Genomic DNA, 10,329 nt, shown 5'->3' with positions numbered 1-10,329 from the left:
TCGTTACGGGGCTTTACTTACTATTCTCCAGACTAATGTGGATGAGAAGCTTGTGCACACTCTAGTGCAATTCTATGATCGGGACTATCGGTGCTTCACTTTTCCCGACTTTCAGTTGGTGCCTACTTTAGAGGCTTATTCTTGCTTGATGGGTGTATCTATTGCTAAGGGGGTACCTTTCTCAGGGCTTGAGCATCCTCCTACTCCATTGGTTATTGCTAAATATCTCTATCTCAAGACCACCGATGTCTCCAAGAATCTTGTTACTAAGGCTCGTATCCGAGGGTTCACTTCAGAGTATCTGCTTGGGAAAGCCAAGCTCAATACCACTTGCCAGGACACTCTTGAATCTATTCTTGCACTCCTCATCTATGGGCTTATTCTCTTTCCAAACCTTGATGACTTCGTGGACATGAATGCTATTATGATCTTCCACTCCAAGAATCCGGTTCCTACTTTGCTGGCTGACACATACCATGCTATTCACGATCGTTGCGGCAAGGGTCGTGGATACATTCTTTGTTGTGTACCCCTCCTCTATAGGTGGTTTATTTCGCACCTTCCGAAGTCTTTCCACGACAATCCAGAGAATTGGTCTATTTCACAGAGGATTATGGCTCTCACTCCTAATGAGGTGGTTTGGCTCACTCCAGCTTCTAGAGCTAAGGAAATTATCTTTGGCGGTGGGAAGTTTCTTAATGTACCTCTTCTTGGTACCCGGGGTGGAATCAACTATAACCCGGAGCTCGCCTTACGACAATTTGGTTTCCCGATGAAAGAAAAGCCCATCAATCTTGCTACATCTCCTTACTTCTTCCACTATTCCAAAGCTCCCACGGGAATAAGAGAGGATTTCATGGAAGCTTGGTCTAAGCTTCGAAAGAAAGAGGTGAAGCATATGAGTGTAAGGTCCGGTGTTGCTCATGAGGCCTATACACAGTGGGTGATAAACCAAGCTGAGAAGATTGGCATGCCTTACCCCTCTATGAGATATGTGTCTGCATCTATTCCTACCATGCCTTTGCCTCTACTCCCACCTACCCAGGAGATGTATCAGGAGCATCTAGCTATGGAGAGTCGGGAGAAGCATCAGTGGAGGACTAGATACTATGAGGCTGAGAACTTGATCATGGAAAGGATGAGCAGAAGACTCATCAGGTGATGGCACTGAAGAAAGAGTTAGATAAGGCTAAGAGAGAGATTGAAGAAAAGGATAGATTGCTTATGAGGGACTCCAAGAGGGCTAGGGGTGCCCGTGACTTCTATGCACGATACTGCAGCTATGAGTCTGGGTCTGAGTCCGAGGATGATGCTTCCACTTCCTATGCTTGAGGATCTCCATTTCCTGTTGTTATTTCCATTTGTTTATATTTCAAAGTCTATCCCTTGGCTTAGCATTTCAAAGGGAATCGTCTTGTAAAACTATATGTTGGTTGTTTATTTCCCGTTTATGTTAATTGTTGTTTAGTAATGTTTACAAACTTCTAATTTGGCTAAAACCCTTCGATAACACAAAAAAGAGTCTTTTTGCATGTGCATCTACACATTTCATGCATCATATGCATTCATTGGTCACAAAAGACTTCTCTCGTGCTCATTGCCTCCTGGTTTTGTCCGCCGCAGTCTGAAAAGTGGCTCGTGTTCGCAAGGTTTACCAACCAGATAGAATTCATCAAACAAGATTTCACAAGAGAAGAATCATGGCTAACTTTGAGGAAGAAAATGCTCAGCTCCGCGCCGAATTGGCTGCTATGAAAGAAGACTTGGCTAAAGCCCATGACGCTTGTTATACCCTAATTTTGGACCTAAAAATACTAATCAATCCTTCTTTTCTTGCATTTCAAGTCATCTGATATGTCTCTGATCAATTGCATCTTTCTCTGCATTTTATTTCAATGTTATTTGCAAAATTCGTGAAAAAGGGCATTTTAGTCATTTCCTATGTCAAAATTTCTTTCAATCTTTAAAAATTTGTTTGAGTCTTCTCATTTGGTTAGAATAAGTCTCTGTTTCATTCTATGTCAGAATCCATTTCAAAAATTGCATTTAAAGTCATTTTGAGTCAGTTTTGCCCCTAGGGGCATTTTAGTCTTTTCATGTGTCAAAACTCTGTTTAAACTCTTAAATTTGTCTCTGAGTCTTTTAAGTTGTTTGTATAAGCTCTTGCTTTAATTCCCTGTTAAAAATCCATTTTAAAATTGCATCTGAGTCATTTTTAGTCGTTTTAGTCCCTAGGGGCGTTTTGGTCATTTCACATAATATTTTTGATTCGTTTTAATCTGCTTTGTTGTTTTTAATCGTCTCGTTTTACGTTAATTTTCATTTTACTTTTTCAATTCAATTTTAGTTTTAATTTTCATTTTAGTCCTTGTACTTTTGTTATTTACATTTTAATCCTTTTTTTTTAAGTTTGTTAGAGTCCAAGTGCCATGTGTCCAAATGCTATTGGTCCTTAAGAGTTTGTTACTACTTAGTCCATGTGGCATTTCCTCATTGGTCCAAGCATCCCTTTCATCACCTATATAAGTCAAACTTGTGGTCAAAGTTATTGATTCAATCATTTTACACAAAAAAGTCATAAAAAATCAATTTCTCCTTTTTTCCCTCTTCTCCAAAACCGTATCACCCTCTTCTCTCTCCACCACCACAACAACTTCCTCCCTCATCCCTAACTAACTTTCACCACCACCAAAACCACCCTAACTACCTCATTCCACCACCCTAACCACCTCTCCTAACCAACTTAAACCTCCATCATCTATCAAAACCTCCATCTTCCACCACCAAAACCACCACAATCTCCAACAACCTTCATCATCTAGCATCAACAACATCAAAATCTGCATTCAATTATCACCAATAGAGCCGAATCATCATCATCATCAACAATCTTTCACCTTCGTTTCAGATTCGAATCCGTCCATTCAAGAACTGTTTCGGATTCGTTTTCAAGCGGCAAGGTTCAAAGCAAAAACAAGCAAAACGTAGCTAGATCGGAATCATAGCGTCAACACCGATTCAATTCATCGCAGAAACAAATCAAAGCTGATTCAATTCAGAATTCGAAGCACAAGAACGGAATCGGAGAATTCAGAGTTCGAAGAACAAAGACGGTATCGAAGTTGAAAACAAAGCTGCAATCGGCGAATTCAAAGTGGAGAAGAGTTTGAGAAGAGAAGAATCGTCCAAGATCAAGCTTGCAAAGGTTCAGATCAACGAAGTTTCTGGCGAAATCGGAATTGTTGTTGCCGCTTTCCGTCCGAAGTCCTCTACTTCTCCGATCTTCCTAAGGTATCCTTACTACCTCTTCTTGGATTCGATGACCAATATTGTGCCCGTAATTGTTGTCTGTCCAAATCGATAGTGGCTTCACGTACGAATTCGTTTTATTCCTCCATTTTTGCGTCAGATTCGAAGCTTTTATCGTTAGTGTTTGCGTTTTCCTGTTTTGCACCTGCGTTCATTCTTGTGTGCTTGGGGATGAGGGACGATTGATGGTAGGTTAGAGAAAGGTGATTCAGGGAATGATTAAGAAGGGAACTCTGTGTTTTGTTTGCGATGGGAAAGGAAAGAATGGAACGATGTGAAGAAGAAGAAGCTTCACACGTTTTAACTTGTAGTTGACCCATAGAACCGCTCCATTGATCCATACCCATAACCTTGACCCGGTTTTGTCCTTTGGATATGGGCTTGGGCCCTTGTATGTTACTGGTTTCAGTTTTGGTGGATTTTCCTGCTATTCGTACACTGCAAAACACTTTTCACACCCCTGTCTCTTTAAAAATTTTCAAAAAAAATCTTTAAAATGAGCAAATTGTTTTCTTGATATTTTTTGATGAATCTTGATGTATTTACGTCAAGTGTTGGTCAAGAAAATGGGGAAATAATTTGTTCTTTTGATTAATCCAATTCCTTTCTATTTCTTGAAAAAAATCTTGTTGAAAAAAAACCTCCAAAAATTGTGTACTCTCTTGCAATTATTTTTGATGCTTGAAATTGGTTTCTCATGATATTTTGGTATGTTGAAAATTGATAAAAATATATAGGGAGATTTCTTGTAGCTTTGTGTTACTTTTTGATAATTTCTTGTGAAAATTTTGCATGATCTTGGCCCTTAATCTTGAGTATCTGATATGGAACCTTGTTATATGAATTTTATGAAAATTGTGACTTTGAATCCATGGAATTGGTGCTGTTTGTGAAAATTTCATTAATGCCTTGTGTTCCAAGTTTTGTTTGTGACTAAATAATGTGAAATTTGCCTAATTTTTGTCTTAAATGCTTGGTAGTGTATATTCCTTTAATCCTCTTTGTGAAAATTGAATTGAAATTCTTTGAAAACCCTTTGAAGTATGAGGATTATAGGTCATATTCAAGCCTTGCATTGGTGATGATTTTTAGGCCTATTTCACATTTGATTTTGCTTGTTTTTCTTATGTTAATTTTCTTACTTTTGTTATGATAGCTTTGACTTGCTTTATATCTTGTGCTACTAACTTTTTTGTTTCATGTTTCATACACCATAAGCATTCCACATCTCATCTCTTTCTCCACTTTTATCTCTTGCATTTTAAGTTTCAATTCCATACAAAAATTAGAATGTAAAGATTTAGGAGTTCTTGTAATATTTTACTTTCATGCCACTTTTAATTTCTTGGCAAAGAGGCCATAGAATGTATCTAGGGTATGATGTAAAGGACAATGGACTCTAATAATGTACACCGACACAAGCACCGACACACGCACACACATCACTATAGTATATAGTTAGAATATGCATGTTTAGATGTATGTTTAGGATTGTATGTTTAGATGAATGTTTAGGCTTTATACTTAGAAAAATCATTTTCCAAAAACTTGAACAAACTTCACTCAAATCATTTTCAAAATAAACCTTGGGGTCAAAACCCCATTGAATTTTCCTTTTATTTTCTTAATCAAACTTCAATGAAAAATAATCAAACTTTGACTTCTTTTGCAAAATGACTAATCAAACCTCACTCTTTTCATAATCTCATGCCTTTAAAGGCCTCTTTCTATTCTTCAAATTCCAATTTTCAAACTTAAAATCAACCAACAAAAACAAAAACATTTTTGGAAGAGAACTACGGTGGATTTGATCCCTTAAACGGGTACGTAGGCAAGGAACAAAATTCCTTCAATTCAACTAAAATAAAAATCCAAAAACATTCTTCTCCCTCCAATTCTTCACTTAGAATACCCTTAGGTTTAAATAAATACTTTCAAACTAGCATTTAAAAATAAAGCGCGCGCGTAGAAATTAAAGACGGTTCCTATAGGATACTATAGTCGTTATGGGTGCCTAACACCTTCCCGTAACGAAAACAACTCCCGGACCTCGATTCTCAAGGGTTTTGCTTACTTTTTCCCTTCCCAAGAAAAAATAAGATATCACCGGTTTAAAAGGTTCAAACGTAATCAATGTTTGACACCCGAAAACCAAGATAAAACAGCTGGCGACTTCACTGGGGAGATTCGAGAGTTACGCCTAGTCTTTATTTCCACGCTTGCGCTTGTATTTTTACTTGTTTCTTTTACTTGCTTTCTTATGTGAATAAATGTTTAGATTCTTGCAAATGTGTGGGGTGAGAATATCAAAAGTCCTGCACCCGGGCTGAGTGAACTTAGGATTTAGGAGGGATATAATCGACAATTCATTCTGGGGGTTGCCTCGTGTTTTGGATTATGCGATCAATCCCACATAGCTGAGATATTTTGGGGGTGATGTTGTCGACGCGTGTTGTCGCGTTTAAGCACTTTACTTCTAATTGTTCTATGACGCTATGAACCGTAGATAACCAAACCCATCCATGGCCATTTTCTAGGACGTAGTGCGGAGGCTAAACCGAGTGTTGTCTCGAGTTTTAGTCGTCACGCGATACTACACTCAAGTTAGACCTTCCGCGGATAATCATGGAGCGAGTGTTGTCTCGTGACACCGTGATATACGTCGGAGAGGTTGCAGCTTGGGAACCTTTTTAGAACCTGGTTACTATTATCCTAAAGCCCTAGATTCACCGGACACCGTGTCCACCCATGACTCCTCGACTTTGAACTTCAACCCACCATGTTTTCTCCGAACTTGAACATAATCATGCATTCATGCATACATGCATACATGCATAAACTTTTTCCATGCATTGTTATCGAAGGGCTTAGACAAAGTTGAATTTGTAAACATTGTAGGAATGAAGAGGACTAATTCCTACAAGTTCAAGGAAGTGGATTTGGCTAGTTTGAGAGATTTGGCACTCAAGGTTGAGGATCCGACTGGTTTCCGACGTCGTTACGGGGCTTTACTTACTATTCTCCAGACTAATGTGGATGAGAAGCTTGTGCACACTCTAGTGCAATTCTATGATCGGGACTATCGGTGCTTCACTTTTCCGGACTTTCAGCTGGTGCCTACTCTAGAGGCTTATTCTTCCTTGATGGATCTGTCTATTGCTAAGGGGGTACCTTTCTCAGGACTTGAGCCTCCTCTTACTCCATTGGTTATTGCTAAGGATCTCTATCTCAAGACCACCGATGTCTCCAAGAATCTTGTCACTAAGGCACGCATCCGAGGGTTCACTTCAGAGTATCTTCTTGGGAAAGCCAACCTCAAAACTACTTGTCAGGACACTCTCGAGGCTATTCTTGCACTTCTCATCTATGGGCTTATTCTCTTTCCGAATCTTGATGGCTTCGTGGACATGAATGCTATCATGATCTTCCACTCCAAGAATCCGGTTCCTACTTTGCTAGCTGACACATACCATGCTATTCATGATCGATCCGGCAAGGGTCGCGGATACATTCTTTGTTGTATGCCTCTCCTCTATAGGTGGTTTATTTCGCACCTTCCAAAGTCTTTCCACGACAATCCGGAGAAATGGTCTATTTCACAGAGGATTATGGCTCTCACTCCTAATGAAGTGGTTTGGCTCACTCCCGCTTCTAGAGTCAAGGAAATCATCTTTGGTGGTGGGAAGTTTCTTAATGTGCCTCTTCTTGGTACCCGGGGTGGAATCAACTATAACCCGGAGCTTGCGTTGCGACAATTTGGTTTTCCGATGAAAGATAAGCCCATCAATCTTGCTACAGCTCCTTACTTCTTTCACTACTCCAATGCTCCCACAGGAATAAGAGAGGATTTCATAGGAGCTTGGTCTAAACTTCGGAAGAAAGAGGTGAAGCACATGGGTGTAAGGTCCGGTGTTGCTCATGAGGCCTATACACAGTGGGTGATAAACCAAGCTGAGGAGATTGGTATGCCTTACCCCTCTATGAGATATGTGTCTGCATCTATTCCTACCATGCCTTTGCCTCTACTCCCACCTACCCAGGAGATGTATCAGGAGCATCTAGCTATGGAGAGTCGGGAGAAGCATCAATGGAGAGCTAGATATTATGAGGCTGAGAACTTGATCATGACTTTGGATGGAAAGGATGAGCAGAAGACTCATGAGGTCTTGACACTGAAGAAAGATTTAGCTAAGGCTAAGAGAGAGATTGAAGAGAAAGATAGGTTGCATATGAGAGACTCTAAGAGGGCTAGGGGTGCTCGTGACTTCTATGCACGATACTGCAGCTATGAGTCTGAGTCTGAGGATGATGCTTCCACTTCCTATGCTTGAGGATTTCTTTTTCCTGTTGTTATTTCCAGTTGCTTATGTTGTTTTACATTTCAGAGTCTATCCCTTGGCTTAGCATTTCAAAGGGAATCGTCTTGTAAAACTATATGTTGTTTGTTTATTTCCCGTTCATGTTAATGGTTGTTTAGTAATGTTTACAAGTTTCTAGTTTGCCTAAAACCCTTCGATAACACAAAAAAGAGTCTTTTTGCATATGCATTAACACATTTCATGCATCATATGCATTCATTGGTCACCAAAAAACTTCTCTCGTGCTCATTGCCTCCTGGTTTTGTCCGCCGCAGTCTGAAAAGTGGCTCGTGGTCGCAAGATTTACCAACCAGATAGAGTGCATCAAACAAGATTTCACAAGAGAAGGATCATGGCTAACTTTGAAGAAGAAAATGCTCAGCTCCGTGCCGAATTGGCTGCTATGAAAGAAGACTTGGCTAAGGCTCATGACACTATGTCTGCTTTGCTGGCTGCACAAGAACAACCAGCCACATCTGTCCCAGTTTCTACTGAAGCAATTCCGTCTATCCCACTATCTACTGTGGCTACTGATGCTCGTTTTGTTATGCCCAATGGGCGTCCTTATGGTCTCTCAGCTTACTATTCTCCTAATACTGCTGCTGGTATCTCTGGTTTTGCTGGTCAAAGACAGATTCCTGTATCCACTGCTGTACCTCAAGTAACCACTGTTGTTACCGACCCTATTGTACACACTGTGCAACAGGTGATTGATGTCGATACTCCGCGCGGACAAGATCCCGCAATGGAAGCTATGAAGAGACAGTTGAGGGAGTTGGCTGGAGAACTCCGTGAGGTCAAGGCTAGCCGGGGAAACGATGGTGTTCCTGCTAAAGTTCGTGATTTATGCTTGGTATCCCGATTCGAGGTTCCTAAGAAATTCAAAGAGCCAGAATTTGACAAATACAATGGAACTTCTTGTCCACACAACCATGTCATCCGGTACGTCCGAAAGATGGCAAACTACGCGGATAATGACGCTCTGATGATCCACTGCTTTCAGAGTAGCTTGACAGATGATGCAGCAGATTGGTACACTAGTTTGAGCAAAGATAACATCCATACTTTTGAGGAACTCGCTGCTGCTTTTGAAAGTCAATATGAATTCAATACCCGTCTGAGGCCAAATAGGGACTCTCTTAAGGCCTTGTCTCAGAAATCAGATGAAACCTTCCGTGAATATGCTCAGAGGTGGAGAGGGGCAGCTGCCCGTGTTTCTCCTCGACTTGATGATGAGGAGTTAACACAGACATTCCTGAAGACTCAGAAGAAGGAATATAAAGAGAGAATGATAGTCTCTGCCCCAAACAACTTCTCTGATATGGTTACAATAGGAACTCGTCTAGAGGAGGCCGTCCGAGATGGTATTATTGTCCTAGAGAAAAGTGAATCTTCAAACAGTGCACCAAAGAAGTATGGTAATGGTCATCACAAGAAGAAAGAATCTGATGTGGGGATGGCGTCTGGTAACCCATCTGCAGCTGCTACACAATTACCTATGCCTTATCATTACATGCAGTACTCTCAGCATCCTTTCTTCCCACCATTCTACCAGCAATATCCTCTGCCACCGGGCCAACCACCAGTGCCCGTCAATGCCATCGCCCAGCAAGTACAACAACAGCCTCCTGCTCAACAGCAACTGCAGCAACAACAGGGTCCTCGACCCAAACCTTCTTTTCCACCAATACCAATGCGGTATGGTGAGCTGCTCCCAACTCTACTGGCCAAGGGACACTGTGTCACTAGACCAGGCAAGCCTCCGCCTAATCCATTGCCTCCCAGGTTCCGACAGGATCTAACGTGTGAATTCCATCAGGGTGCTCAGGGCCATGATGTTGAAGGTTGCCTTGCTCTGAAATATATTGTGAAAGACCTAATAGAAAAGGGACGGTTGACTTTTGAGAATAGTGTTCCTCATGTTCTTGACAGTCCACTCCCAAACCATGCTGTTGTTAATATGATTGAGGCTTTTGAAAGGGTCCCTGTTCCTCAAGAGGATCCCGTGTTGGACGTCTACAATGTTGTTACTCCCTTGGTACCGCTACATGTCAAGCTCTGCTAGGCTTCTTTGTTCGAACATGATCATGATTCTTGTTCAGAATGTCTTTGGAATCCTATGGGCTGTTGTGTTGTGCAAGATGATATCCAGAGTCTGATGGATGACAAGCACTTGATTGCCAGTGATGTATGTGTGATTGTTCCAGTGTTCCACGACTCTCCTGTTGAAAGTGTATCTCAGACAAGGAATGTTGAGCCTTTGGTGATCAGGTTACCTGGTCCGGTGTCTTATGCCTCTACAAGAGCAATTTCTTACAAATACAATGAAACCATGATTGAGAACGGAGTGGAGGTGCCTCTGGTATCCCCAGCTACAGTTGACAATGTTGCCGGTGAAATTACAACTCTGAGAAGCGGGAAAGTCCGTCCACCCTTGTTTCAAAAGAAGGTGGTGACACCTATTGCCACGGTAACTCCACCAGTTGCTCCTCCTGTTGACAAGAACACCGGCCCAGCAGGCCAGTCCATTGAAGAGTCCAATCTGGATGAAATCCTGAGGCTTATCAAGAAAAGTGACTATAAGATTGTTGACCAGCTGCTGCAAACCCCATCAAAGATATTTATCTTGTCCCTGCTCATGAGCTCAGAAGCTCACAGGAAG

The sequence above is a fragment of the Medicago sativa genome, chromosome 6 (assembly GCF_051527215.1).
Source record: "Medicago sativa cultivar Bolivia chromosome 6, Bolivia_mono, whole genome shotgun sequence".
Classification (NCBI taxonomy): domain Eukaryota; kingdom Viridiplantae; phylum Streptophyta; class Magnoliopsida; order Fabales; family Fabaceae; genus Medicago; species Medicago sativa.
This window is presented reverse-complemented; position numbering follows the sequence as displayed.